Source organism: Heloderma suspectum, chromosome 7, assembly GCF_057233095.1.
Source record: "Heloderma suspectum isolate Gila_16-S chromosome 7, 16-S_ref, whole genome shotgun sequence".
Lineage (NCBI taxonomy): Eukaryota > Metazoa > Chordata > Lepidosauria > Squamata > Helodermatidae > Heloderma > Heloderma suspectum.
The window spans coordinates 53052581-53079634 of record NC_139464.1 but is presented as its reverse complement, the minus strand read 5'-3'; the positions used below and the strand labels follow the sequence as shown (position 1 = coordinate 53079634).

Here is a 27054-nt window from a genome sequence, read left to right as displayed (position 1 = left end):
TCTTGAGATGATGGGTGTCTTTCTACTGTCAGCCTACAACAGAGCACACTGCAGCAGGGTGGATTCAAACACAGGTTTCTAAAAAAAATGGCCTAGCTTGAAACCATTGCTAGTTAGCTCTCTTGCAAATTATGCTACAACTTCCTCACAAAAAGGATGGAAACTATTTGTCTCTTGAAGGGCCGCCTCTTTTTTTTTTTTTAGTAAAAGAGGACCAAATGAACACTATATCAGATATATACACTATAATCCAATCAGAGATTAGAGCGGAAAAGGCTACATTCTGAACAGTGGATGAATGCTACTCCAGGCCCTCATGTTAATACAGAAATGGGGGGGGGGGGCGCGAGAGAGAATTATACAAGGAACTCTTTAACATATGTAGTTTGAGAAATAGAGACTTGTGCCTCTCTGTGGGATGCGGTCTCTCAGGAACTACAAGTCCCAGAGTTCCTTAATTCTTACTGACATTTCCGGCAAACAGGCAGGACAGCCTACAGTGTTTGACAAAGGACTGACTTCAGGGTGTGGGGAGGGCAGGCACCAAAATAATAATGGACACTGAGATCCCAAGGACAGTGAGAGCCAGTGCTGATGATCAGATTTACGGCCCCAGCCAGAAGATATATGAATAAATGAGTTAGGCCTTTGGTCTCTAGATGTACAGAACTAATACTATATCCCTGGGACAGAGAATAACGTCTGAAGGGTATGTGGGATATAATTAATATGCAGATTGTTACACGTGTGCACCCCACTTCTGAGCGGTGAGTTCCAGGGTTTCTAGTGCTAGCCCAGGATACAATTTCCTTAGAAGGTGGTTGCTGGAGACATATGGCGTTTCTATGATATAAGGTTTGTTTATTATTTATTTAAAATATTTCTAAGCTGCCTTTCAGAGCTGGAGCCCTCCCAAAGTAGCTTACAACAATAACATCCCATATAAATAATAAAAAGCATACCATGATAAAACAACAACAAATCATAAAAACAGTAATACCAGCAATAAAACATTTGGCCTAGACAGAACTAGAATATATAACACAGTTGCAGCTACAAATCAGAACAGTCCAATGAAATATAATAAAGGGAAGGCCAGAGAAAACAAGTAAGTGTTCAGAGGCTTCCTAAAAACGTACAACGATGGGCCTGACAGATCCCTGATGGCAACCCATTTCAGAGATATGGGGCTACTGTGGAAAAGGTCCTCTCTCATGTGTCTACCCACATAAGTCCCCTGAAAAGACCTCTACTGCTGATATTAAAGTGCAGGTTGGCTGATATAGGTGAAGGCAGTTCTTCAAATGATTTTGTCCCAAACCAGCACTTTAAATTGGGCTTGGAAACACTGGTAACCAGTGCAGCTGGCACAATTAGGCATTATATAATCTGGCCACCTTTCTCCCTGCCCATACACGCTTGAACGACTGCATTCTGCACCAACTGAAGTTTCCAAACCATCTTCAAAGGCAGCTCCACGTACAATACGTACAATACATTACATTAGTCCAGCCTGAACATCACAAGTGAATGGATAACTGAGGCAACATCTGTCCTGTCCAGATAGGACTGCTGCTGATGTACTAGCCTAAGCTGGTAAAACACACTCCTGGACACCACAGCCACCTGAGCTTCTCCAGCAGAGTCCAGGAGAGCTCCCAGACTACACACTTGGTCTCCTAGGGGAAGTGCAACACCATCTAGGACCAGTTGTAAACCTCCATCCAAAGTAGTTGGTTTCCCAATCCATAGTACCTCTGTCTTATTTGGATTACGTCTCAGCTTGTTCACCCTCATTTACCCCAAAACAGCCTCCAGACACGAGAGGTAGAATTGTCAAGTCCACATACTGATGACACTTCAGTCCAAACATCCAGACGACCTCACCATCTCTCAAGGAGACGACCACTTCGGAGGTCCAGATACTGGCAGATTTCACAAGCCAGGTTGGGCAAGGATCTAAAGAGCAAGTAGTAGGCTTCAGTCCTCCAATCAGTTTGGCCATGTTCTCAGGTTGTACAAGCTGAAAGGTATCCATAACATCACTAGATGCTGCATTAGCTTGTTCAGAGCAGGCCTTTGAGGGCTCAAGGTGTTGTGCTCTAGAGCTTGTACCCAAAAGGTCTTTGACCACCTGAAAAAACTCCTCTGGACAACACTGTGCTGGATCAAACCAAAGGCCTATCTAGTCTAGTATCTATCTAGGCTTTCTTCACATGGAGCTTTTATCCTGCAATTGAGATTGCTCCTTCATGGAAGTTTGCAGGCTCTTTACATGACGTCGTGAACCTCCAAGGTGTCTCCTGCACAAAATGCCCTTTGTTCTGTTTTTAAATAGATCACAGATAACAAGCTATCAAATTACCCTGTTGTGTTCCACTGGAGTTCCCTCCATGAAAAGAGTTAAAGCGGCAAGAAGAGGAGCGAGATCAATGACAGAGAATGGAAGACTCAGATATGGGGAGAAGGAGGGGGAAAGGGGAGGGAGAAAAGGAAGCGGGTGAAAAAGGGAGTAGTTGTGATCTTGCATTTAAAATAGAAGCAGAAAGTTGTTTTAAATGCAGGATTTTAGGCTGGTGTAGAGATGCCCATAGTCTAGTATCCAATCAGAAGCCCCATTGGAAGCCCACAGGTAAGTAGGACATGAGGGCAACAGCCCTTTCCCATAGTTGTTCCTGAGCAGCTGATATTTATAAGTATGGTGTCTTTGATCCTGGATAGCTATCATGACTAGTGGCCTTTGATAGCTTCATCCTCCTTGAATTTGTCTAATCTTCTTTTAAAGTCATCTAAGGGTGCAATCCTATGCACGTTTAGACAGAAAAGGCCTATAACTCCCAGCATTCCCCAGCCAGCCATGCTGGCTGGGGCATGCTGGGAGTTGTAGGCCTTTTCTCTGTCTAAACATGCATAGGATCGCGCCCTAAGTGTATTGGATGACCCCAGGCTCTAGTGTCACGGCAAAATCTCTATCCACTTTTTCCACAGCATACATAATTTTATAAACCTCTATCATGCTCCCTCTTACTTGCCTTTTTCTATACTGAAAAGCCGCAGATGCTCTAACCTTTCCTCCTAGGAAAGTTGTTCCAGCCCAGTAATAATTTTGGTTCCCCTTTTCTGCACCTTCTCTATGTCTATAGCCACATTCCCTAACCTGGCACCCTCCAGATGTGTTGGACTGAAACTCCCATAATTCCCATATTTTTAGTGATACAGGCCTCACTCCCCCCCAGCCCCTTGTTGTCTTTTTGCATTTCTTTTGCCAAAGTTTGTGTTTCTTTTTGTTTCCTCATTTGGGCAAGACTTCCATTTTCTGAAAGAAGCTTTCTTGCCTTGACTCTGCTCATTAACCACACTGGCATCCTCTTGGATATGATGGTACTTTTCCAGATCTGTGGTATACATTTTAACTAAGCTTCCATTATTGTGGTTTTGAATAACCCCCAAGCATTCTGGAGAGATTTGACCCTTTTGACGTTCCCTTCCAACTTTCTCTTTACAAGCCTGCTCAGTTTTGAGGCGTTTCCAATTGTGTTGGACTTTCTTAACAATTGCTCACTTACATATATGTTGAATTAGAAAGCACTGTGGTCACTATTTCCAATCAGTTCAGTTTCTATTCCTTCAATTATTGTGTATCTTAAAGGTAAAAGGTAAAGGTGTCCCCAACCAGTCGTGTCCGACTCTAGGGTGCGGTGCTCATCCCCGTTTCTAAGCCGAAGAGCCAGCGCTGTCCGAAGACGCTTCCGTGGTCCTGTGGCCGGCATGACTGAACACCGGGGTCCACGGAACGCTGTTACCTTTCCCGCCGAGGCGGTACTTATTTATCTACTTGCAATTTCTTGCTTTCGAACTGCTAGGTTGGCAGGAGCTGGGTCTCGAACTGCTGACCTGCTGACCTTCCAGTCTGCAGTTCAGCGTCTTAAGCACTAAGCCACCGCAGCCCTATTTGTGTATCTTAGGACTGAATAAAACACCTTTCTCTTCCTCATCCCTTTAGATTGTAACTGTAAGCTTGAGGACAGGGTCTGTCTTGTCATAAGCTGCTCTGGAACCCTTTCTGGGTTAAGAGTGGGATAGAAATGCGTTACATAATAAATAAATAAGACTGCAATCCTGAACACAGGTAAGCTGCTTAAATCCCATTGAAGTTTTCAGCAGCCTATGTGCTGGACTGCCGTTTAAAGCTTCTCCTGGACTCAGGAATGGCTTGATTTTGCATTTCTTGAGAATGGGTTTGAACTCTTCTAGGATTCTGTCTTAATTTAGGCCATAACAGAGTGCTTCTGAATCTATCAGTAGGACTCCTGAAGAAACTGCTGTGATGGCCACAGTCATCAGCACTGCCCAATGAGAGCAGAAAGTACAGTATGTGTTGCTCTTTTTTTCCCTTTAAACTAGATTTGTAAAAATGTTGATTTTAGCACAAAGTAATAAATGCGCTCCCATGAATGTTTCTGATTCGTTTGTTACTATACTATTAATCGGCATTTACCGTGCAAATATTATGTGTACGTGGGCCCCACACACAGGTCTTTGTGCCCAGATCCGCAAGCATAGTTAAATTCTTCCAGCTAGCTGGCATCACAGCATTTTGGAAAAGCTGGATTCTTTTTTGCAAAGCCACCTTCTGTTTTTTAGTAGCTGTTGCTGATGAGCAAAGTTTGTTGGTCTTGTTTGAAGCTCCTCCCCGGGGGTACAGAACAGGAAGAGGTGGAGGTCAGAGGGAGCTGCTGGAGTTCCTTGGTGTGTGTGTGTGTGTGTGTGTGTGTGAGAGAGAGAGAGAGAGAGAGAGAAGTTACCGTTACCATTTTACTATGTGTGTGTCTTATATTACAGCAATGCTGCCTGCACATCAGTGGCCAGAGAGAGGGGAGAAGGGAGGAAAAGCCTGTTTACACAGACTGCAAACCGCCTGGGGAATAATGCAGGAAAGGAAGTGAGCCGGCTCTCTGTCTGACTGCTCCAACTTCCTGCTCTCTCTCTCTCACTCTCGCACACACACCAACCCAAGGGGGGGGGGTGGAAGAGAGAAAGAAACAAGGGGGGAAATCAGGATCTCATTACAAGAGCAACAGAGCGTTTTAGAAGACTTGTCAGCATGGAAAACCGGGGGATTTTACACCGCTCCCTTTAAAACGGCCAGAAGACGTTGGAAAAGCCCACCAGACCTTGGGTACGTAGCTCGAAAGTTGGACAGAGTTTGAAGTTGGAGGCAGAAAAGGGTTGAGAGACAGGTGGGAGCTGCGTGGAAAGGGGATGGTGCCGGAGTGTTTTGTCTGCTCGCGTTTCGCTGCCTGGAGGCGCCTCCGCTTGCCTGGGCAGAGAACGCGAAAGGCTCGTGCCGCGGGGATCCCTGCCCCGCCGCAAGGCGTCGGTTCGGGCTGCCGGGGGAGGGGAGAGAAGAGCCCTGCGTGTGCGAGAGTGTCCGTGCCTGCTCGGAGCGAGCGGCAGCAGAAACCCAGCCCGCTCGAGGTCTTCGCTGCGGGACAGAAGTGCCATCTGGCAGTGGGGGTGGGGAGTGTCTGGGGGAGCAAATGGGGAGGGGGTGTCACTGCCTCAAGGGGGGGGGAGAAAGGCGAGACGTTGTTCCTCGCCTGTAGGCGAGAGGGCGCGATGAAGACCCCGGGGGAGCGGGGGGGGGGAGGCAGAAAGGAGTCGCTGACTTTTGGAGGCGAGCACAAAATGAAGAACGTGTTATGTCAGCTCCGTGTGTGTGTGTGTGTGTATAGAAATATGCCAGGGTCTCCACCTGTCGCTGGCCGAAAGGGGGAAGGAAAGATAGGGAGCTCTCCTTGGGCGGGGAGGCGTGTGAGGAGGAACGCACAACTCGGCTGAGGGAACGGGAGTCCGGGGCATGACTGCCTCGGCCGAAGCGCCTGTGGATGGGGGGATGGGGGCCGAGTCGGACGCCCGAGTCGAGGGGAGGGCGGGGGAGGGCCTTGTTACGTTTGGGGAAGCGGCCTTTGGGTCAGCGCCTTTTGAAGTGGGTGAGATGGGGGGGACGGACCCCGTCCGATAGGCATAAGTATGAATCTCCCTCAGAAGGAGCTCCGTCTCCGTGAGCCCCTTTTGCTCGCGCGCGCGCGCGGGGGAGTGTGTGTGTGTGTGTGTGTGTGTGAGAGAGAGAGCGAGAGCGAGAGCGAGACTTTACGTATGCCCATAACCTGGCGGGGTTTGATGGTGGTATCCCGCTTGTAGCAGCCACATGGGCCGTTTTATAAAAACAATGAATCCGGATTTGTGTTTGGAAAAGGGGGAGGGAGAGGAGAACAACACACCAGATCGTATCCCTCATGAATCAGAAGCGTTTGCTCAGGAACAGGGTAAATTGTTGGGGGCTGCAAGGAGAGGAAGAAACGGCCGGGGATGGGGTGGGCTTTGGAGGAGGGGGGGAAAGTGTTGGGAGAGTTTCTGGCTTGTCTGGAAACAGCAAGACTAATTGCCATGCGCTTCCGGTTTGAAACTGGCAGCAGACAACATCTTGAAAATGAGTCACTGCAGCTCACAAAGAAACTCTGTGGTTTTCTCCTGCTCAGGTTTATGTAGTTGCTCTTTTACCGTTTCCTTTGTAGATACAGAGAAAAAGACCAAGCGAGTTCCCTACCCTCTTCCTCCATCAAACAACCCCTACCCCGTCCATTTTTATACTTTACACCATCAACTCAAAAAGAGGGGAGGGAGAAAAAAAAAACAAACCCGGAGAGTTGTTTTTGGATCTGGCTTTGCTGAAGGTTAGAGGGACTCTGATGCTGCAGGAGGAAAAAGTTCCCTGAATTTTCCACTGGCTGCAGGAAGAGAGCCCATTTAGTCATGGCTAAGTAATGTCTGCACACACCAACTAATCTCATTAGGCGTTTCCGTTCCCTAACACAGGAGGGTTTTGTGAAGCCCTCTCAGACTTTCTACCACTACTGTTGAAAGTGAGACAAGTTACATCTTTATTGGGAGGGGACCAAGCTAATTTAATCCTGCATCTTTTTGGTCATGTGGCCTTGAATGACTTTTTAATGACAACTAATTACAAGGGTTTCATTTGAATTTTCTTAAATAAGGGCTTTGCCTTTGTGAACATTGTGTTGGTTTTAGAGTTTTGATATTTGATAATTTCACACATTCTTATGGGGAATGATGTAAAATGACAAAAGGCATTAATGATGGATGGGTCTACTAAATTTCCTTTCTTCCTGCCTTCCTTCTGCCTGTTTTAGTACAGAAAGATTACAAAAGGTTGATCTAAAAACAAAAATGTGCAACTACATTTAACCAAATTATCTTGTTGTAACAAACACATAATGTTTTGTGTGGTTATTTTAAATGATTTGTAATATTTTCATTTGAACTTAATTGTACACCTGCCAGTTTATTTAGCTTCAGACACTGAAACATCTTTCCAGTTTGAAGGCAAATGGTTGGTGGCAGCCCTGTCTAGGACTGAATACATATATCATATTCCCGTGTGCTACTTAAAAAGTTCTAGCTGACGAGGTGACCAGGCATCTGGGAATTTCTCCAGCCTTGATTGCAGGAATGCACAGAAACTCTTCCAGAATGGCAGCCCCATTAAACATATATGAACAGTATTGTTTTTTTCTTGTATTTTTCTTATGTCCAACATGTCTGCCTTGGTTTTTGTAACCTATTTTGTGTGTGTGTGTTTTAGTAGATATTGGTTTGAGATTTTATTTAAATTTTCCTATGTGCCCCCAAACCCTGATATGGGATGGCTTAGAAATTTAACAACATAAAATAAATATTTGGTTCACAGACTAGGAGCATTCCTGGACCCAGCTTTGCTCCTTATAATTTCAGGTGGCTGTGGCATCTAGGAATCCTTTTTATCAATTAAATCTGGTGTGCTTACTGCAATCTTTTGTAGTAACTAGGCTTGCAGGAACTACCATCCATGTCTTTGTAACCTCAGGAACTGGCCATTGTAAAGTGCTGTATAGGACTGTCTTTGAAGAATGTTTGGAAGGTAAGCTGCTGGACAATGTATCAGCCCATCACCTTTCAGGAACAGGAAGATATGACCACATTTAGCTGGTCAGCTATGCTCCTCCCAGACCTACTATCAGTTGCTATTCAAAGTGCCGGTCTTCAATTTTAAAACCATGCATACCTGAAGACTTAATGAGAGCCTACTGTATTCTGGAGAGGTCCTGTTCAGATGCTACCGATTACAGAACTTTGGTTGCTGGTGGGATGGAACAGGGCTTTTTCAGTAGTGGCCCATAAACTCTGGAACATCCTGCCCAAAGATACTTTGGCCTATGTATGGGCTGACGCTTGGAGAATTGAGTTTGCTGTTAGTATATAGGATGTTCAAACAACACTGACGAAGTCTATAGAATCATAAGATTCTGGCAACTCTCTCTGGATTTCCACTTGTATTAATACATTTACAGCGCAATCCTATGCATGTTTAGACAGAGAAAAGGCCTACAACTCCCAGCATTCCCCAGCCAGCCATGCTGGCTGGGGAATGCTGGGAGTTGTAGGCCTTTTCTCTGTCTAAACATGCATAGGATTGCACCCTTAAAAGTTATTTTTAGGGGGGAAACTATCTGTTGTGGGAAAACTGCTCTGCTCTTAGTACTCCAGTTCTGAGTATTAGGTATTATATTATTTACAGGTCAATTACTTTGTATTTATAATTTCAGAGTTCTATATTTTTCATTTTCCTATTTTTTATTTTCCCCTTGCTCAAGAATACTGCATCCTATGAAGAAGGGCTATCTTTTGTTCAGTTTACAGGTATTTCTGTCAACTAAATATCTGTAAACAAAGTAATAAATTTCAAAGATTTCTGATTTTTAAAAATTATTATCATTATTATTACTATTATTATTTTTTATTCCATTTGTATACAGCCCCATAGCTGAAACTGTCTGGGCAGTTTACAAAGGTTAAAAACATTAAAAATACAATATGCAAAATTTTAAAACTTACAAAACATACAAACAGACAGTATACACAGAGACAACATATATCTAAAAACAACTTTGAGCAGTCAGCTGAACCATAAAACAAATCCAGGATCAATTACAACATCACATGCTGCTAAATGCCTGGGAAAAGAGAAAAGTCTTGACAGGGTGCTTAAAGATAACAATGTTGGCGCCAGGCAAGCCTCATCACGGAGATCATTCCATAATTGGGGGGTCACCACTGAGAAGGCCCTCTCCCTTGTTGCTGTTTTCCGAGCCTTCCTCGGAGTAGGCACCTGGAGGAGGACCTTATTGTTTAAAAAAAAATTATTGTGAATTTCAAGAAAAGAAAAAACAAACCAAAAAGAAATGTGCAAGTATAGCCACATGCTTTGAAGGCCTCAGTTCCAAATATTACAATATTCTAAAAATAGAAAAGAATAAAGAAGAAATGGATTATACATACACTTCAGTAAAAGCAGACCAAATATCCAAATATAAGTCCATTTGCAAGTGACACCTATGTACCACTCTTTCAGATTTTCCTAGTGTTGTTAGCTCTTCAATCCACTGCATTATAGGTGGTGAGCTTTTATCTTTCTAGTGTTGTAGTATCGGTCTTTTAGCAGTCAAGAGGGTGTGAAAAATCTAGAGGAGGACTTTAGATGTTGAGCGTAGTGTACGAGTATGTTACTGTTTTTAATACACACTTGAACAACTAGATTTTGAACAGATTTCTGTTCATGATTTGCAGTGAATTATTATTTATTACATTTCTATACAGCCCCATAGCTGAAGCTTTCTGGGCGGTTTACAGAAGTTAAATGAATGAGCTTGGATTTAAAGGTTTACTGGGCCAGCACCAAAGTGTTTAGGAGAGGATATGCCTACAGCTACCAAATTACAAAATGAAGTGACATTATAGCAGTTTTGTGGGCAGATATATCAGCATATATGTTTAGGACTAGTATGTAAGTGGTTTTGTTGTAATTTAATGAAGCCAAAGCAAGGTGAAACTGCATTTGAAAAGTTTGCTATTATAACATAGATAGGTATCAAAGGGATCATTATATTAATTTCCTGGTTCACCCACAGGTCATTCAAACATAATGCCAAACCATGGTTTGGAACTATGAGAATGACCTTTCAAGGAGCTTGTGTGCTCCCTCCTCCCACTCATTCCTCCTCTGCATGAAGAATTCCCTCACCTCTTTCCTGGGTTGAGGCAAACTATGATTTGCCATTTCATCTGAACTGACAAATGATGATTGTGCATTCCAGGCAGTTCAGGATTGGAAAACAGATTCTTATCCTGGTTTCCAGTCCTGATTTGCAGGGTAAGCTCAAACTATAATTTGCTGGTTTGGTTCAGATAGTAAACTATATGGTTTGTCTCAAATCAGGGAAGAAGGGAGGAAATCTCTGCACATGAAAGGAAGGTGGGAGCAGGCAAACCCAAGGCTTCTTGAAAGTTCGTTCCCATAGTGCCAACCATGGTTTGGTGTGATGTCCAAACTAGTCCAGACAAAGTCCTTTGTTACTATTATAGACTATGAACTGACATTCTGTTCATAATGTGCATGGAAGAGCTAACATGCATAAAAAAATGTGGTCTTGGGATCAGGAAGTGCATGATATATTCTGAAAGATTGCCAAAATGTGAAGAAACCAGATGCACAGTTGTTTGTGAGATAGGGCTTTTGTACAGAAAGTAAATCCATAGAGAGAAAAATTCTGTCTGTTGATTTAAAATAAAGAAGTTCATCAATCCATGTTTGCCACAATATGCTAAATATATCTTGGAAATCAGAAATGGAAAATAACTTCTATTGTTTTCCTTGAAATATAAGCAATGAGAAACAAGGGATGTATAGACTGTGCATATAGGCTGTGGAAGCCAAACCCCCCCCCCCCCAATGTGGAAGCTTAAGCTCTTTTGTGTGCATGGTAGGGCTTCCTGGTTTTCTTTTCTGATCACAGCTTCTGGCAGTGTATCAGACACATGCCTGAGACTGTTTCTACACAAGGCATTTATCGTACACCCATGACTGGTCACTCACGGAAGTTCATGGGTCCTATACACAACGTCATCATGCTTCAAGGCACTGCCTGCTCTTTGCAACCATTATCGCATTGTTTTTCATGACAACGAAAGTCTGGCATTTTCCCTCCACCTGCTATGAGCCATGGTAAATCTATGGTATACTGATGAAATGGTGCTTTATCACAAAGAATACTACAGCACCTTCTAGTAGCTTTATAATGAAACATATAGAACTTGCCGAGAAAGAAAAAAAAAGGAAAAACCACGTGGAAAGGAGTCGAACGTAATCCTGCAAGGAATCCGGAAGCAGAAGCCCTGGTAAAGTTGTGGCATTTTAGCCCAGTGTAAAAATGCTCTGAAAGTCTTCCACATTTGGGGAGTGGCTTTTAAACTGCTGGAAGGAACTGAACTCAGGAGAAACCTCTGAAGCTCCCTGTGCTGTGATTTGATAAACGTGTAACTGTAATCTGGTATCTCTAAGTATATCAGCTGCTAGAAACAAACAGCAATTTCCATCTCCATCATGCCCTACTTGTGAGATGTCCACAGTGTGGCTGCTGTAGGAAATAAATATTGGACTACATGGACTTGTGATCTGATTTGGTGTTCTTAATTTTCTTAATGTTATGTTCTTAATGGTTTCAAACAAGGAACCATCCATTACAATTGTGGTATAGGGAGTTAGGGCTCACTACTGGATACGTTTTTTACATCCTGACAAAATGTCTACGGAAGCTTTGGAGCAAGCCATTACAATTTAACAACTATAACTTGTGTGTACTATAGGTGTGCATTTGGAGAAAGGAAATGTAGGTTGAATATCAACCTATAGTAGAATTGTTTCAGACCTTGAGGTGTCATGAAAAATGGATTAGTGAGGGTCTTCAGAATGTTCATATTCATATTTATTGTGCTTTAATTGTGGTGTTCTTTGGATTAATTAGTGGTAGGACTAGTCCAGGATACATTTTTAACTGATTCCCATCAAAAGTGGTATGTCTGTTTATAGTACAATGACCTCCACTTCTGTAAATGCAGTGGCATGCATAGTACTTCACAAACTGGATATTTATTTATTTTTAGTTGCCACGTTGAGTAAAGTCACTGATTGACTTCTAGAAAGGTATCTGTTGGCTTTAGGCTCCTCTGTGTCATTTATAACCACACCCAATGCTAGTTACAACAGGCCACAATTTTTGCTTTTAAGAAACTTGCTTTACTGTGTCAGCTCTTGTTTTATTCTATAGTTTTGTGTGGCTTGCCGCTTCTGTATTTTCCACAATAAGGGTATCACATAGACCTTGAGTGATTATACATGTTTGTTTTATTTGAAGTTTCTTGCTGAATGAATCAGCTAGTATTCTGGAGACTTTTGAGACCTCTTGAAAGACAAGAACATATCTGTTCTTAAGAATTTGTTGAATTATGTATGACTTAAGAATTAGTCATGATTTAGAGCTGAACGTCAAGATACAGGGACAGGAAGTCAAGCTTACTAAGCATCAAAATAAAACACTAAAGGACAAAGTGGCTAAAATGTATACACTTTGATCTGTATATGGCCTTTCTTGAAAGCAGGATTAATTTTTGACATTGGAATACGCTTTCTCACAGTATTTGTTCAAGTATTTACACTTAAACTTCTGTACCGGTTGATAATACTAGGATTTCTATGGGAGGAGACAGGGTGAGGACACATCCAGCAGATTGAGAAACCCAGATTATGGAGTAGTTCTCAAAACCATAAAGCTGTTCCATCTGTTCTCATGAACACAGTCAATGGAAGTAGGGCATGTAGCTTGGGAAAAACTACACATTTCTCAGGCTACAGACCTTACTTTGACAAGTACCGAAATATTGGCTGATCTGTGTATGTCTGTACTAGAGACAACTCATCACTACAGTATACTGAAACAGCTCAACACTCAGGAGGGAACAGGCAGCCGCAGGATGTCTCAGTATCCTGCTGAAAAGCAGAAACAAGGAAATGGAGGACACTCCAAGGAACTAAAAACAAGCAAGGAGCCAACATAAGTCCTAATTAGGGTGCAGTATGTTTCTGCAAGCGCCTTGGGTTAGGTATCAGAACTCTAAAGGACATGCATGCAAGCAAGAACATAGTGGAGAAGAAAGTCAATGCAATGCTCATTTAGCAATAAGTCACAGACACCTGAAATATACAATAAGCTTCTTTGGAGCTCCATGGAATTTCCTTTCTAGGAGGGTTTCAAGGAAACATTGGGCATTCATTTGTTGGGGGTAATTTAGGTTCAGGATATCAAGGGCTTGAAAAGCATGTCTCTACTAGCATATAGTGAGTTTAGCTTGGCTAACCAGAATTAAATAAACACTGAATAATTTATTTTAAAATAAACTTTCATTATATGCACGTGTATGTGTTTGTTTCCTTGGCTGTGTTTATTTGATTTTATTAATATACTTAATTGTTTTTTGTTCACACACCATGTATTGAAATGTTTATTATCTGATTATTTGATCCTATGATCTACTGTGCTGAGGCAAAAATAGTAAAGCTGCTTGTAAAAACTAATAATGCTTACAAGAGCTTTATTTTATGCACTAAACATAATTCATAAATAGAGATCTTTTTGAGACCTATTATTTTACATGTTTACAACAAAGGATTTGGCTTTTTCTTCAAACTTCCATCCATTTGTTTTGTGCTGTATATTAGTACATCTGGAAAGCAGACTTCTATAGTGTAAGTATCTCTTAAATGTGGTGACAGTATCACACTATATTGTCTACGCATACTTATTTATCGTAAATCTGTTCAGCATACAGAGTGGATTTGCACATGTGTGCAAAATCTGCAGATATTTTGTTGTTTCCTAGGCATGTTACTCTTCACTATGCACATAGGCACTCATGTAAGTGACAGTCATTTCCATCCATTTCTGATAACAAGTATATAAATGGTCATCACTGACTAACAGCTGCCCCCCCCCCCCCGAGCGTGTTTCTGGAAATAATCTCTGTACACATGCACTTGCATGAATGGTGAAAGATACGACACCTAGGAAAACACAAACTTTGAACTTAATTTAGTTATGGATTTATAAGTCACCCTTTTACAAGTTGCAAGGTAACTAATGGTCAAATTCAATAAAACATAATAACACTATGAAATGGTACAATAAAAACAGTAGCAGGCAGCAGAATACCAAAATATAAGTGGCTGGATCTAGAATCTGCCTTCCATGAAAGGAAGGGCTCCACTCGCAAAAGATACCCCTGCCCAATTTTTGGGGCTCCCACCATATTGAGCAAGGCCCTATGCTGAGCAGGGTCCACCGACCCTCCATGCAGCATTTTCAGGGACTGGAGAAGCTACTGTGGGGAGGAGTGGGTTCCGTTTTTGTGAACCGCCCGGAGAGCTTTGTCTATTGGGCAGTTTAGAAATGTAATAAGTCATGTTCCACCAGCCCAATTGCAAGCGCCTAAATCTGGATCCAAGCCCTGGATCCAGAGGCCAAACTTTGACATTAATAAGTATGTGTGTGACTATATCCTAAATTTTACCCTTTCTTGGAAAGATACTTGGTATAAACCAGTGTGGAATATTTAGACTCTGGTAATTTGAGGCCTGGATGAAGACTTCAGATATTCAAACAATTTACAATTCAACTATCTCTAGCACCTTTCAGGGAATCAGGTAGAAAAAATCCTCAGCAATTCCTTTTTCCAATTAAAATAAATGATCTTTACAGAGTTGATGTATAATTATAAGTGGTGAAATGTTGAAAAAATCCAATTAAATTTATCCTAGAAATGTGCATAATTCAGGTTGACATTATAGTTCTAAGTGTCAGAAAATATCATCTTTCAGTTCCACAACACTAAATGATTTATGGGTTGCATCCCTGTGCCCTAGTCAAGTGCTTTGGTGTGTGTGCAGACATGTGGACATGTGTGCAGACATGTGGACATGTGTGTGCCTTCTGTGTTGAGGAATGTTGTGTGAATAGAGCATCATTAGAGGGGATGGAGCAGCTCCTGCTTGCACAGAACACTGTGCACACTAGAGTCCTATGGAGTTTTGTGTCATGGCTGTGGTGTCTAAAAATGGATAAGATTTACAAGGTCTGTTTTCTGCCACTTTGCTGACTCAAGGGACAATTCATGTTTACAGGCACTTATTTTCTCTCCAGAAGAAGCAAGTGGTCTCCTTGCATGAGCCACATAACGTGCAAGCCATGAACTGATATTTCCACAGCTGCAACTTTTGTAATCAGGGAATGTTCGTGGAAATTGCTGCCATGGTACTCTTGCCATTTTTTTAGCTCACAGATTACACTGCTTTCAGGGTGGAGCATAATTCTACCCTATTAGATCTCAGCTGGAACCACAGCTTCCAGTGTTTCTGGAGCAGGCTCAGGACCCACTGCTTTCTGGCAGATTCTGGATTAACCAATAATAAATGGAAGCTTCCAGACCAGAGGGAGATGTTTTTGTCCATCCCCTTCTACTTTCGAAGCCTCAGGGTACATGAGACGGGGAGTAGCATAACAGCTCCACCTGGCATGATGATGACCCTGTGATATGGTGAACATAGGAAGATAAGCTGCCTTATACTGAGTCAGGTCATTGTCCAGCACAGTCTACATTGATTGGTAGTGGCTTTCTAGGTTTTCAGACATCAGTTTCTACCAGCTGTATCAGGAGATACCAGGGATTGAATTTGGGACTTTCTGCATTCAAAACATATGCTCTACAACTGAGAGCTTTCATCGAAGGTCAGTTCATTCAACAGCCCCTTGCTTGTATCACAGACCATCCATCTTGGGATGTGGAGGGTATTAATATGCTAAATACCAGGTCTGAAACACAGCAAGAGACCGTTGCAGGTCCGTCAGGCATGCTAAAATAGGCTCAGCCATTTTAAGTCTTGAAGTGGCCAAGTTTGCCAATGACACTAAATGACTTAGGGCAGTTAAAACAAAAAGAGATTGTGCGGAACTCCAGAAGGATCTCTCCAAACTGGGAGAATGGGCATCCAAATGGCAAATGTGCTTCAGTGTAAGTAAGTGTAAAGTGATGCACTTTGTGGCAAAGAATCCCAACTTCAGGTATAACCTGATGGGATGTGAGCTAGTGGTGACCAACCAAGAAAGATATTTTGACGTTGTGGTGGACAGCTTGATGAAAATGTCAACCCAGTGTGTGGCTGCTGTAAAAAAGGCACATTGCATGTTAGGCATAGTTAGAAAAGGAATTGAGAATAAAACTGCCAACATCATACTGCCTTTATACAAATCTGTGGTGCAACCACACTTAGTGTACAGTTCTGGTCACCACACCTAAAAAAAAGACATTGTAGAGCTGGCAAAAGTGCAGAAAAGGGCAACTTTTAAATAATCATTTGAAAATGATCAAGGAGCTGGAGCACCTCCTCTATGAGGGAAGGTTACAATGAGTGGGACTGTCTAGCTTGGGGAAAAAAGGAGGGTAAGGGGAGTCATGATAGAGACGTACAAAATTATGCATGGTGTGGATAATGTGTATAGGGAGACATTTTTCTCCCTCTCTCACAATACTAGAACCCAGGGTCATCCCATGAAGCGGATTGGTAGGAGATTCAGGACAGATAAAAGAAAGTACTTCTTCACACAGTGCATAGTTAAACTATGGAATTTGCTACCACAACATGTAGCAATGGCCACCAATTTGGTTGACTTAAAAGGGGGTTAGATAAATTCCTGGAGGAGAAAGCTATCGATGGCTACTAGTCCTGATGGTTATGTGCTACCTCCAGTGTTGGAAGTACGCCTGTGTACACCAGTTGCTGGGGAGCATGGGCGGGAGGATGCCGTTGCATTTGTGTCCTGCTTGTAGTTTCCTGGTCAACAGCTGGTTGGCCACTATGTGAACAGAATGCTGGACTAGATGGATCCTTGGTCTGATCCAGCATGGCTCTTATGTTCTTTGTGCATGCCTGGATTGAACTGAGGAAACCATCTTTGCTTCCACAGTCTAGAGTGAGTTAACTTGCCTCTCTGCCGAAGCTCCACAGAAAGAACCAGGTGGATTTATCTATCCCTACATGCTCTTATGTGTAAAGCACTTCCATGAATTGAGAAGAGGGCAAGAGACTGGTTGACTTATGTATGAGTGGGGTCTGAGAACAGATGTGTGCGACCAGATGAGCAAAACAAAGTGGAATTTTGATGACAGCATGGCTTACTTTCTTCTAATTTCCAAGCTATAAAACAAGTTTGAATAGGAGTCAGCTCTTATTTAACATTTGCTTGCGTAGAGTGGTTCATGGCATGACCTCTTAGACCACGTATCGGTGGACTCCAGTTCCCATCATTCGCAGACAGCATGGCCAATGGTTAGAGATGATGGAAGTTGCAGTCAACCAACATTTAGAGGGCAATATATCCCTGTCTTAGATATATACCTATTAAAACATTTTATTGCAATGGGTTGTCTCCACCCATCATTTCTTACAGATCTGCAAACTTATTCCTAAACCTGTAGTCCACTTAAAGGTTTCCAAATCCAAATTTGGCCCATTATTTGCAGGGTTCCAGGTACTGAATATTTTGATCAATTCCTTTGCAGTTTTTTTGAGGACTGTGGAATACCGCATGAAGAAGTTGAGGGTTTCTTCAAAATTAAAATACCATAATTTATTAGCGGGATTTTAAGACTGTACTTTTCCTATTTGCAGGTGGTGTTTAAAAAAAGAGATTTCACACACACACACACACACACACACACACACACAGCCAAATAGGGAATCTGAGTAGAGTGGCATCCAAGGATCCATGTGCATGTTCACAAGTGCTTTTGTGTGCACACCAGCGGCTTTTTGGATTTTTCCTTCTGAATGCAGCTCCTTGTGCTACATTAGACCAATTTGTAGAGCAGCCTTTTGAAGGGTACAGGGGAACTGATGGGAAGAGTGGCTCGGATACTTTAGTACATGGTCAGGGGTTCCTTCCTGTGATTGTCTGGAAGCACCACCCGTAACATTTTAAATCCTCACCCTGATGTTGTTAGCCACCTTGAGCATCATTTTTTGGTGGAAAGGTGGGATATAAATAAAACAAATTAAATATTGACAGCATAATACATACCCAAGAGTAGATCAATGAGAGAATAAACAAGGCCCATTCGTGCAGCACTTTATCTTGCATAGTGGAATCTAAGAGGGCTTGTAGATTTACAGCACTAACAAAGAGTACTTTGGCATCTTGAAGACTAACACATTTATTGTGGCATCAACTTGAGTAGGCAAGAACCTACTTCATCAGATGTGCAACACACTTAAAAGTGTGTTATGTTAGGACAGAAGGATATGCAGTGGCAGCCAGGAACATGGATCTGAAAGTGCATGTGTGAGACTTCACCTTTAATCATGCTTCAACAATCCTTGGACTGGGCGTAGGGGACTTTCCAGTGACAGTAAAGGGTGTATCTAGTCTTAAAGAATGCAATCTATATAATATTTCTAGCACTGATTGGCTTGTGAAAATGTTTAACCCATTTACTGGGCTATTTAGTAAATATTTAGCTCATTTACTGTCAGTAAAGCAAATTATCGCTATACTGAGAAAAACAGGGTGAGTGCATGTGTGTGAGGCGGGGGGGAGGAGTTTGAGGGAGAAATGGAAGCTTCAAATCCTAGATAAAATATAAATTTGTCAGTGATGGAGTGTAATAAATATTACTCAGCGAACATGTTAGTAGTCATATACAAGTAGCAGTAATATAATTGTATCTGTTTGATCCTGGTTACATCTATGTTTTCGGTACATTTAAAGAAGGTGAGTCATTTCAAGTTTTATGTACGTCAGCAAAATAATTATGTCTCTGCCACATTGACATGAGAAGAATGCAACTGAGATTCATATGGAAAGAATAAAGATACAGGCTAGCTTTGAACCTGGAAGTTCTTTAGTGTGCAACCAAGTGCTCTGCCAATATATCACAGATGCTCACCACATGAGTAGGGCAGGAAGTGTGAGAAGCCTGTGTGCATTTTACTTCCATCCCGTGATGAATTTTTGGAACCAGTATAGATTTATGTTCTTTTATGAGTGTTTTCTTTGAAACATTGAACAGCTTGGAGTTTAAAAGCCTTAACAAACAGGAACTAGCTGCTTTTCCTTCCTATTGAACACAGTTGCCCCAATCTAGGAAGAACAATCCATGTGCGGAAATAAGCTTTTATGTGCCTTGCTGAATGAGACCTGGGGGCAGAATAGGATGGATGTAAAAAAAAAGGTGTCCCCAACCAGTCATGTCCGACTCTAGGGTGTGGTGCTCATCCCCGTTTCTAAGCCGAAGAGCCAGCACTGTCCGAAGATGCTTCCGTGGTCATGTGGCCGGCATGACTGAACACTGAGGTGCACGGAATGCTGTTACCTTTCCCACCGAGGTGGTACCTATTTATCTACTTGCAATTTCTTGCTTTCGAACTGCTAGGTTGGCAGAAGCTGGGACTGAAGACGGGAGCTCACTCCGTCACGCAGCACTCGGGTCTCGAACTGCTGTCCTGCCGACCTTCCGGTCTGAAGTTCAGCGTCTTAACCACTAAGCCACTGCGTGCCTTTGGATGTATACAGTAATAAACCGTACATCCAACCGCATAGTTTGGCATGTAGAATCTTCATTGCTGGATTGGGTCTTCATGCACATAATTGATGAAGTAAGCTTTGGTAGCAGCAATCAACTGATGGGCAGTGTGAATTCAGGGAACTCGCACAGACCCTCCAGAAGTGAGCTGGGAACTAGAATCGTCACAGCTGATAGGGCTGGTCATCTAATTGGCTTGCATTATTGGAGTTGCTGTTGGAATAATTCAATAATATGTTTATGGATTAATGTTTTTTCATGTTTAATGATTAAGGAATCTTATGTAATATGATTAACAGTATTAAGTTTGACTGAATTATTTATATCACATTTGAATATTAGGCAGAATGCTAATGAATGAATTTTGTCCTGAATGGGTTTGTCCTGTGAATAATCGGGCAATCCTATACATGCTTACCGAGAACTCCACTGAGTTCAGTGGAAGTTACTCCCAAGTAAGCGGGTAAAGGATTGCAGGCTAAAGCGCAATGGGACATGTATAGGATTGCACAGTTAGTTGACATTTGGGGATTTTTGAGGAGTTGATGTTGGAATTACTCTACTATAGCTATTGATTATATTCATTGATTAACATGTTACGTTTAATGACCAAGGGTCTATAAGTAATTTGATTATCAATTAATTACATTACATTAGCAGTATTATTAATCATTTTGGAATATTCGTGAGCACCTGTATAATTCATGTTTATATTAATGAGTTAATAACTTAATAGTCTGTCTGGGATATTGAGTTAGGTAAGAATATTTCCAATGTTAATTTTTCAAATGAAATCTCATCAAGTAAACTATTGTGTACTGTTTAAAGAAGCAAGCAGTTGTATCTGTCATGAAGGGAAGAAGTTTTTAAAAAATAGATGAGAAAGAACTCATAGGTAATACAACAGTTTCTATGGTTGATATAGCATCCAAAAGATAAAGAACAGTTTTCAAAAGAGGAAAAATAACTGTTCAGGATAATGTAACTATTAAATAAACCTTGATTAGAGAATTGACAATATTTGAAGACAGAGGTATTGAAAAGGCTGTTAGAGACAATGGAAGAACAATTAAAGGAAAGTGATAAGAAGTTAGAAAGCCGATAGAGGCTTTTAAATTTTTTTAGCCTCTGCACAGGAGGGAGTGAAATTTGGGGGGGAAAGGTGCTTGGTGAGGGTGGGAAACTTCCTCATCCCCCATGCAGTGGTCTCAATCTGAATTGTGGCCCCACATATTTACTTGTGAGTAAAAAACAGACAGAATCAGCTGTATATTTAATGTATCGTGTAGTTTGACCCTTAGAAGAAAGACATAAAAAATGGTAATATTAGTACTATTTGTGAGCAAATTTCAGTCATATGTACTAGGTCAAGGGAGACAGAAAGGTATTTTTGAGCTAAGAGGAAAGATCTTGAAAGTAGAACAGGTGAAACAGGCAGAATTCAGAGAATTAACAGGTGTTTTATATTTTATCATTAACTGCTGCTCTTATGGGTGTAGTGGTGGAAGGGACCTTAAAAGCCATTTGTGCCACCTTATATACTAAGGCAAGATCCACAGTACTCTGGTTACCACTAACGGCTAAATCATATATATATTGCTATATAAATTTGCTTTATGCCCTTTCTTTCTGCCTAAAGGAGTCCAGGACAGCTTGAAAGTTTACTGTGTTGCCCAATCAGTTGGTCCAATAAAAGATACCATCTAAACTATTTTGGAACATATCTGGGGTGGTGGTGTTGTTTTCTGAAGCCATTTTAAGAAAATGTAAGGCAGTTGCAAAAATTCTTAAATGTTTCCACTGGGTGGTGCTGCAGGAATTCCTACCTTTTAAGTGATATATCTGCCTTTCCCAGAAAGACGCCTCTGAAATATAATAGGAGGAAGTCCTAATTTAGATTTTACAGTGTCAACATATTGGGTGTGGGTGTGGGGGAAGCATGAAGATGCTCAGGCTGGAAATGATGCAGTTGCTGGGCACGGAAAACACCAGCAAATGTTGTGTCCATTACAAAAGAAGAAGAAAAAGTGGTTCCTAAAGTTTCAGTCAAAAATGTATCTTAAACCCTAGTGGGAATCATGAATTGGAGGGAAAGCTGCATCAATATAGTGAAAGCACGTTTACACACTTCCTTGTAAGCCCAGCTTTTTAAGGTCACCTACATTAACAGTCAGATCTCCTTTGCTAAATATTTGACCACATATCTAAACAAACAAACTGATATGTTTTCCCTCCTTTTTTGGCAGAAATGCTGAGTTTTCACCAACCACATCCTATCTATCATCGTTGAAAAATCTCAGTTGAGAAATGTAGTTTGAAGCACGGCTTAGACTTAGTTCCTTTAGAAAAAACAATTATGTGCAGATGTTTAGGTAGTATTTGCCACTCCCTTTACCGATTCTTGATTTGGACATTGTTGCACAAACCAGCACTGAGGAAATTATCTTACAGGCAATCAGATTCACCGTACAGATTTCATAAATTAGAGATGGTTGTGAAAAATGCACCTTTAAACACCTCTGGCACAATGCCAATTTCCAAAATTTATTCTGTATTGGATACTGAAGGGGGGGGGGGCATTTCATCATCATGATCAACAATAACAACGATGAAGTGGACTCCAGTCAATGAAAACTTATATCATGATAAAATTGTTAAGTCTTTAAGGTGCTGCAAGACTCTTTGTTGCTTTTGCTGCAATAGACTAACCCAGCTACCTCTAACACAGAAAATCAATATGCATGGGGGTTTACAGAGTACAAGAGGACCGGTCCACATACGAATTCGACACATGGGAGACAACTGAGGAAGGGACGGGAAATAGAAGCAAGCAGAGCTGACCCTACCTTTAGCCAGAGTGAGATGGCTGCTTCCAAGCAGCAGATGCTGAGGGACAGTGCAGTGTTGAAGGACAGAACTGTGTGTGCCGGGTGGCCTGTCCTGCACCCTAAGCTAGCTTGCTGTCTTCAGGTGCAGTGGAAGTTGTCAGATCACCAATGCGTTGAACTAAATCCAACTGCCAGTCCAGTCAGCTTCTGTACAAGAAATGTGGTTGGTGGTGTGCCATCTTGTCCTTCACTTCAGCTTGCAAAATGTCTTGTGCTGGCCCTGGAAGCAAGAGTATATGTGCTCTGTTCAGTTATACATACTTAGGCTTATTTAAAGTAGGGCATGGAATCTAATGCAAACATTGTTTTTTGTCACTGAATTATGTTTAGTTTTCTAGTAAAAGAGTGTGCTAAAAAAATAGTAAAATTATGTTTGCCTCCTTTTTCAGATCCAGTATTATCTAATTCCATTAAAAAACACCCCCCCCCCTCCACATTGAGTAGAAACCAAATTGGCATTTCAGGGGTTAAGAGAAACTTGTGCTACTTAGCAAAATAAAACCAGAGCTGAGATTACAACAAGGACAGATGTAGAAGGCCAGGCTTCCTCTGGTCCATTTTCCCATTTCCTGCCTGCTGCCTGCAGAAATAGAGGAAGCTGAGTGCTAACGAGAAGCTAACAATGCCCTACGTCATTCAGCTCAGGAAAAAGTGCTGCTAGACACAGTTGAGATCCAGTGGCGATAAATGAACATTCACACACTAATATGTAAGAGCTTTTTTAGCTCATCTGAAAAATTGCGTTTGCAAAAACAGCATTTTCCTTGGAGAAATACACGCATGAGCATGCACACAAACACACGTTCGCATGCACTACATGAATGGAGAGACGTGGTAGATTTTGCAGATGTTCATATCACAAATAATAATTGCTCTTATTAATCTAATTAATTTCCTCCCTTTGGGTAGATCTGTGATGGATGGAGAGGGTCTCTTGCCTCCCACTTGAAAGGGCATTTGCTCTGGGAAGTCAAGAGTTATCTCTGAACAAGTGCCTCTGAACATGCACAGAGTGTTGTTTCCCTCACACACATGGGATGGGGAAGGCTCTCTCCTACCAGGTGCGAGGCCTGGGACCTCTCCTTGGGAAAAGGAACCCCTCCAGCCCCCAGTGAGCCTCAATCAGGCCCTGTGAGGAGGGCCTGTGAGATGAGGTGCCCTTGCAGCAGTAGGCCCCACCTGTGGAGCACGACATGACACAGTGCCCTCCACAGAGAGGTTTGGTTGGCGCCTGCCTTTTCTGTGGTTTTCAGAGATGCTATTCTGATGATTGGCCCTGTGTTTTATCTGGCTTTAGAATTGTGTATGGGATGTGTCTCTGTGTTACTGTTCAGCTGTTTTATCATTCTTTACAGTATTGTTGGCTTACTTGTTGATTGCTTTGATAGTTGTATTTGTTAGCCACTATGGGAACCATTTGGGGTTGAAGAGTGTGATAGAACTGGACGGCATAAATATTAGTATAATTTAGCACCACAAGGCTTTCAGTTGTACCTGTTTACTAGCAGCTCAGGGTGATTGCAGAAACTCTGCAGAGCTGCTTTCAGATGTTGTGCAGGTAGTGGTGAATCATCTCATAGTGTTCAAATAAGATTACTAAGGGGTCGAGCAGGGACAGAAATTGTACTTCCCTCCTCCTCTGAAGTTTATAAGGTGTCTCAGTCTAATGAATATGTAGCCTCTTGGCAAATGTAAAGATTCAGAAGTACAAAACTTTGACCATAAAACAATAATATTAATTACAAGTGGGACCTGTAACAAAACGTTGCAGTGTGGAGTCCCCTTACAATACTCCATTCCATTTCCCCTCCCACCCAGTTTGCTGTCCTCTGCTCCCATCTGTCAGTCAGCATCCCGTGGCCACTGAGCACAGTCTGTCCTCATCAGGCTGTTTGGGTTATTTTTCCCTGTAGCTTTTTTCCACTAAATATATATATTTTTTTACTTCTGCAAACCTTGGTGTCCCCTCTAACCGGCTGATACCTCCCTCTTGTGTTAGTGTGGATGGTGCCATCTTGGTCAAAAAAGGATCCACAATATTAATTAATTAATTAATTAATTACATTTCTATACAGTCCAATAGCCAAAGCTGGCTGGGTGGTTCACAAAACGATCAGCTCTGAAATTCAGAAATAGAAGGAATGATGTGGGAACTAAACATCTTGTAGTCTACAAGTAGGTTTGCCAATTAATGGCACGGGGCGGAGGGAGAGACACTGGTCTGGTTGAGTCCTGTGTTTTGTTTTTGCTGAAAAAACCAAAGAGCAAGATTCTTCTGCCCCGACCCCACTAGCCTGTTTGGTTTAGTTGTCTACTTTAGGCAAATAAACCACTTTTGTGGCTTGTCCCTGCTCCATCTTTGGACCCACCAAAAACCACACGTTTTTTTCCTGAGTTTCTGTCCGTTCTCCAAGGGGGTCTACCCTTGAGTCTATCCAGGTATCAGAATTTTTTGTTTCAAGAGTTGGCAACCGTAAGTACTAGAGGAGCAAATACAGGCGCGATCCTAACTAGATAGGCGTCTGCCTCCAAACTCGGAGGCAACCGCGGGGGAAGGAGGCTACTGTACGACACATAGGATGTGTTGCATAGGCAGCTATGCTCTCCCTGCCCTGGAATGCCCTCTGCCACGCCCCTTTCCGGCCGCTCCGCGCTCCTCTTGCGAGTGCGGAGGATGGGGCTGTTCTGCGCTGCCTCAGAGGCAGCGCGGAAGTGGGGGGAGGTCGGTTCTCTGGGAAACACCATATCCCATGGCTGTCTAACCACTGTCTAGTGGCCATAGCATTGCTCCCTCCATTTATTGGTGTGCAGTGTCACCTTCACTCTCCTCTCTCCCTTCTCCTCCCCCAGGTTATGCACTGTATTAGAGTAACCACAGTTTGTCTTGGTTCAGATATATTGTGAACCTACTATTAGTTAAAATGGAAGCAAACGCTTCTGATCTCCTCATGACTGCACCAGAGGAGAAGAGAGGGCAGAGCGCACAAGCCCAAAGCCTACCCAGGCTTGTTCACATAATTATTAGTTTATTCTTCCGTCTGAATGCAGACAATGCATTTCCTCTATGGAAGCACGTTCGTGGAAGTTTATACCAGCTTGAAAATAATTCCAGTTGGATTTTGCAAAAAATATCTCTGCCTAGAAGCCAACAGGAATGCAGGTTCTCCAGGAAATCCCCAGGAAAACCTACTTAAATTCTTTATTCTGAAGTAATTTTGTTCATGTGAATTCTTTGGTTTTCTCTTTTGTAGGAAAAAAAGCACACATTATATTGGGACGAGCCTGTTAATGTGAAGGCGAGCAAGCAAGATGTTGAATTCTGACAAATGGGAGATTAAGATAACGGGTTTAGACGAGGAGACTTAACTGGGGAAATTTCTGGCCACCACCTTTTGTGTGTGCCACTACAAATGTGTTGTATCGATGGGACTCACAAAATACACAGTTTTCTTCCTTGGGTTGGAATGGTTACTGAATTTTCTCTGTTTAAAAGGAACTAGATATTTTCTATAGTGAAACTACCCTGTGTGTGTGCATGCGCTCAAACACAGAAGATGTAATTGTGAAATGTTACATTTCTCCTGTGCAGTAGTGTACCACTCTATAGTATTCCAGGGGTATTCCAGGAATATTACTATCCTGCTATAATGGGACAATGGTGACTTATATTAGCTGCATAAAGGTAGAAGTGTGGTAAACTGTGATTTTGCAAGTATGCTCTAGGTGGGCCAGTATAGTGTAGGCGAAAATGAAGCTCAGGACATTTCCAATTTGAGGTCCTCATAGGGTGGCCTCTTTCTTGTATTAGTAAAATACGAATTGTAACAACCCATTTCACAGAGCAGGGTTTTTGTGATTAATAATAGTGGGAATGTTGGTATTCCTACACATGCTGTGCCTTCCACAAAGTAATTGCTATGTGTGCAGATGTGATGTCTGAAACCTCCTCAGGTTAATAAACCCGTATCTGTATGTATGTAGTTCAAATAATCCAGGTATATAGTTTTTTCACATGCATTTAAACATGTGATGACACTGAATATGTCTGTGTGGTTAAAAGAAACCCCAAACAGTTTAAAAGTTCTGTTTATAAGGTTAACAAAAGCCCAACAGGCTTGCAAATAAAATCCCATGGAGTGACTTCTTATGCACAGTTACATCTAGGCTTTTGTGGAGATAATTTCTTTAGTACCATGGGGTTTCAAGGGAATTGTTTGTTCACAGAGTCAGAAGCTCTATGCCATCTAGTGGTAGATATATTTTGAAAAATACTTGCACCTTGCATTTACAAGTACTGAGCCTTGCTTTTTTGATTGACTGGAAAGCAGCCCATTTTTGACTATGTCTCCCTTGGACTATTATTTTGATTTTGTTTTACAGTGCATTGCTTTAGGTGCTTTACTGATAGAAAGAATAACATACGCAGTCATAAAATGCAAGTAAAGACCAGCACTTAAACTTCAAAGAAGCCAAATTAGGAAATGCTCATTGGAATAACAATGGCTTTGCCACCTTCTTAAAGGCGGGAAGTGAGGGGCCCGAGTGCACCTCCCTCGGAAAGCTGTACTGCGTGTTGAAGTCT

General features: G+C 42.0%; 1 protein-coding gene across 2 annotated transcripts in view; it reads left to right on the top strand.

The window, feature by feature from the left end:
* The first annotated feature begins 4703 nt into the window (after window positions 1-4703).
* Window positions 4704-27054, top strand: part of ELK3 (ETS transcription factor ELK3) — a 42357-nt gene continuing 20006 nt past the window's right edge. Inside the window, exon 1 of one of the 2 annotated variants that reach the window (XM_084810220.1) lies at window positions 4704-5179. The gene's annotated coding sequence lies outside the window, so the exon portion shown is untranslated. The remainder of the gene's footprint in view (window positions 5180-27054) is intronic. The other variant, XR_014784354.1, reaches the window with a different exon arrangement.